The sequence below is a fragment of the Arachis ipaensis genome, chromosome B3, assembly GCF_059453495.1.
Source record: "Arachis ipaensis isolate K30076 ecotype BB chromosome B3, ASM5945349v1, whole genome shotgun sequence".
Taxonomy (NCBI): Eukaryota; Viridiplantae; Streptophyta; class Magnoliopsida; order Fabales; family Fabaceae; genus Arachis; species Arachis ipaensis.
In genome coordinates, this window is record NC_142438.1 from 55,021,546 (window position 1) to 55,026,433 (window position 4,888).

A 4,888-nucleotide genomic window follows, 5' to 3' on the forward strand; every position below is an offset into this window, starting at 1 on the left:
TCTCAGGATCATAGGCTTCTTCTTCAGAAGATGCCTCTTGAGTACTGTTGGATGCAGCTTGCATTCCATTCAGACTCTGAGAGATCATATTGACTTGCTGAGTCAATATTTTGTTCTGAGCCAATATGGCATTCAGAGTATCAACTTCAAGAACTCCCTTCTTCATAGGCGTCCCATTACTCACAGGATTCCTTTCAGAAGTGTACATGAACTGGTTATTAGCAACCATGTCAATGAGTTCTTGAGCTTCTGCAGGCGTTTTCTTTAGGTGAATGGATCCACCTGCAGAAGTGTCCAGTGACATCTTTGATAGCTCAGATAAACCATCATAGAATAAATCCAGGATGGTCCATTCTGAAAGCATGTCAGAAGGACATTTTTTGGTCAACTGTTTGTATCTTTCCCAAGCTTCATAGAGGGATTCACCTTCTTTCTGTCTGAAGGTCTGAACATCAGCTCTAAGCTTGCTCAGCTTTTGAGGAGGAAAGTACTTGGCTAAGAAAGCCGTGACCAGCTTATCCCAAGAGTTCAGGCTGTCTTTGGGTTGAGAATCCAACCATAATCTAGCTCTGTCTCTTACAGCAAAAGGGAAAAGCATGAGCCTGTAGACTTCAGGATCTACTCCATTAGTCTTAACAGTATCACATATCTGCAAGAATTCAGTTAAGAACTGAAAAGGATCTTCAGATGGAAGTCCATGAAACTTGCAGTTCTGCTGCATCAGAGAAACTAATTGAGGTTTCAACTCAAAGTTGTTTGCTCCAATGGCAGGAATGGAGATGCTTCTTCCATGTAAATTGGAATTAGGTGCAGTAAAGTCACCAAGCATCTTCCTTACATTATTATTATTATTTTCGGCTGCCATCTCCTCTGCCTGTTCGAAAATTTCTGAAAGGTTATCTTTGGATTGTTGTATTTTAGCTTCTCTTAATTTTCTCTTCAGAGTCCTTTCAGGTTCTGGATCTGCTTCCACAAGAATGTTCTTATCCTTGCTCCTGCTCATATGACAAAGAAGAAGGCACAGAAAAATAATAATAATAATAGAGATCCTTTATACCACAGTATAGGGATCCCTTTGTGAGTGGAAGAAAAGAGGGGGAGACAAAGAATGTGATGTAAAGGAAGAAACACAACTGTACGGATGGAAGAGATGTGAGATGAGATGTTAGGATATGAATGAATAAATAGAATAGGATGGGGGAGGGATAATTTTCGAAAATTATTTTGAAAAAGAGTTAGTGATTTTTGAAAAATGGTTTTTGAAAAATGTTAGAAATTTTCGAAAAATTTTTTAAAATTTAAAAAATAAAAATAATTAGTTAATAAAAAAGAAATTTTTGAAAAAGAGGGAAGATATTTTCGAAAATTAGAGAGAGAGAGAGTTAGTTAGGTAGTTTTGAAAAAGTTAAGAAACAACCAAAAAGTTAGTTAGTTAGTTGAAACAAATTTGAAAAGATAAGAAGTTAGGAAGTTAGAAAAGATATTTTGAAAAGATATTTTTGAAAAAGATAAGATAAGAAGATATTTTAGAAACTAATTTTGAAAAAGATTTGATTTTTAAAATCTCAATTAATGACTTGATTTATAAGAAATCACAAGATATGATTCTAGAACTTAAAGTTTGAATCTTTCTTAACAAGCAAGTAACAAACTTCAAATTTTTGAATCAAAACATTAATTGTTATGTTATTTTCGAAAATTTGGTCTAAAAATAAGAAAAAGATTTTTGAAAAATATTTTTGGAATTTTCGAAAATAACTAAGAATTTTGAAAAAGATTTGATTTTTGAAAAAGATTTTGAAAAAGATAAGATTTTCAAATTGAAAATTTGATTTGATTCATAAGAAACAACTTGATTTTAAAAATTTTTGAAAAAGTCAATCCAAATTTTCGAATTTGATGAGAGAAAAAGGGAAAGATATATTTTTTTTATTTTTGAATTTTTATGATGTAAGAGAAAAACACTAAAAAGATGCAATGCATGAAATTTTTAGATCAAAACATGTGATGCATGCAAGAATGCTATGAATGTCAAGATGAACACCAAGAACACTTTGAATGTCAAGATGAACATCATAGACACAATTTTGAAAAATTTTTAATGCAAAGAAAACATGCAAGACACTAAACTTAGAGTTCTTTAATGCTTAGACACTAAGAATTCAAGAATGCATATGATAAACATGAAAAGACACAAAACAAAAAATCATCAAGATCAAACAAGAAGACTTACCAAGAATAACTTGAAGATCATGAAGAACACTATGAATGCATGATATTTTCGAAAAATGCAAGATGCATATGCAAGTGACACCAAACTTATGATATGACTCAAGACTCAAACAAGAAACAGAAAATATTTTTGATTTTTATGGTTTTCTGATTTTTTTGGATTTTTATTTTATATTTTTCGCATATTAAAAGGAAAAATAAGGATTCCAAAATTTTTAATATGAATTCCAGGAATCTTGCCATGTTAGTCTAAAGCTTCAGTCTAGGAATTAGACATGGCTCACTAGCCAGCCAAGCTTTCAAAGAAAGCTCCAGTCCAAAACACTAGACATGGCCAATGGCCAGCCAAGCTTCAGCATTTAACACCAAAGTATATTGATCTTGATAACAAATTGCTGCTCATCATTTATCAAGTATGTAACTTACCTCTGATGGTTTGGAAGCCTCAGTCCAAAAGAATTTAGACATGGCTTTACAGCCAGCCAGGCTTCACATGCTTCATGAAACACTAGAATTCATTCTTAAAAATCTTGAATAAAATTTTTGAAAACATTTTTATTTTTTTTTCGAAAACAGATGAGAGATTTTTGAAAATATTTTTGAAAGATTTTTTTGAAAACAAAACGAAAAGAAAATTACCTAATCTGAGCAACAAGATGAGCCGTCAGTTGTCCAAACTCGAACAATCCCCGGCAACGGCGCCAAAAACTTGGTGCACGAAATTGTGATGTCCAGGCTCAAACAATCCCTGGCAACGTGAGCAACTTGGTGCGCTGATCTCAATACCTAATTGTCACAACTTCGATACAACTAACCAGCAAGTGCACTGGGTCGTCCAAGTAATACCTTACGTGAGTAAGGGTCGAATCCCACGGAGATTGTTGGTATGAAGCAAGCTATGGTCACCTTGTAAATCTCAATCAGGCGGATATAAAATAATCATGGAATTTTCGAATAATAAATAATAAAATAGGGATAGAGATACTTATGTAAATCATTGGTAGGAATTTCAGATAAGCGAATGGAGATGCTTTTCGTTCCTCTGAACCTCTGCTTTCCTGCTATCTTCATCCAATCAGTCTTACTCCTTTCCATGGCTGGCTTTATGTGATACATCACCACTGTCAATGGCTACTTTCGGTCATCTCTCGGGAAAATGATTCAATGCCCTGTCACGGTACGGCTAATCGTCTGGAGGCATCACCCTTGTCAATGGCTTCATCTTATCCTCTCAGTGAATAATATGCTCACGCACCATGTCACGGCACGGCTATTCATCTGTCGGTTCTTGATCATGCTGGAATAGGATTTACTATCCTTTTGCGTCTGTCACTAACGCCCTGCAATCGCGAGTTAGGAGCTCGTCACAGTCATTCAATCATTGAATCCTACTCGGAATACCACAGACAAGGTTTAGACCTTCCGGATTCTCTTGAATGCCGCCATCATTCTAGCTTACGCCACGAAGATTCTGGTTAGGAGATCTAAGAGATACTCATTCTAGCTTATTTCATGTAGAACAGAAGTGTTTGTCAGGCACGCGTTCATAAGGGAGAAGGATGATGAGCGTCACACATAATCATCACCTTCATCACGTTCTTGGGTGCGAATAGATATCTTAGAAGCGAAATAAGAAGAATTGAATAGAAAACAGTAGTACTTTGCATTAATCTTTGAGGAACAGCAGAGCTCCACACCTTAATCTATGGAGTGTAGAAACTCTACCGTTGAAAATACATAAGTGAAAGGTCCAGGCATGGCCGAGATGGCCAGCCCCCTAAAACATGATCAAAGGATCATGAGGTAATCCCCCGATGCCTAATACAGTAGTAAAAGGTCCTATTTATAATAAACTAGTCACTAGGGTTTACATGAGTAAGTAATTGATGCATAAATCCACTTCCGGGGCCCACTTGGTGTGTGTTTGGGCTGAGCTTAAGTGTTCCACGTGCAGAGGCCATTTGTAGAGTTGAACGCCAGTTTCTGTGCCAGTTTGGGCGTTCAACTCTGGTTTTGGATTCTTTTCTGGCGCTGGACGCCAGATTTGGGCAGAAGGCTGGCGTTGAACGCCAGTTTACGTCGTCAATTCTTGGCCAAAGTATGGACTATTATATATTGCTGGAAAGCCATGGATGTCTACTTTCCAACGCAATTGGAAGCGCGCCATTTCGAGTTCTGTAGCTCCAGAAAATCTATTTTGAGTGCAGGGAGGTCAGAATCCAACAGCATCAGCAGTCCTTCTTCAACCTCTGAATCTGATTTCTGCTCAAGTCCCTCAATTTCAGCCAGAAAATACCTAAAATTACAGAAAAACACACAAACTCATAGTAAAGTCCAGAAATGTGAATTTAACATAAAAACTAACGAAAACATCCCTAAAAGTAACTAGATCCTACTAAAAACATACTAAAAACAATGCCAAAAAGTGTATAAATTATCCGCTCATCAGTGTCCCAATTCAACTCAAAAGAGAAGATCTCAAACCAGTCGCCAGAGGATGGCTGGACTTCATTGGGCATTCTCTGCTGCCCACTAGAAACCGTTCTGAAGTCACTATTAGAAGAGCAGTGATGATCCATTGCATCATGATGGGAAAAGAAGTGGAAGTTCATCAACTGATTTCAACTGAATTCTACAAAATTGCAAACAAAAATTC

At 36.3% G+C, this 4,888-nt stretch overlaps 1 non-coding gene across 1 annotated transcript; it reads left to right on the top strand.

Moving 5' to 3' along the window:
* Window positions 1-358: 358 nt before the first annotated feature.
* On the top strand, window positions 359-466 carry LOC148570691 (small nucleolar RNA R71). The gene has a single exon (XR_015907847.1). It is a non-coding gene; the product is annotated as a small nucleolar RNA R71 (small nucleolar RNA).
* The last annotated feature ends 4,422 nt before the right edge of the window (window positions 467-4,888 follow it).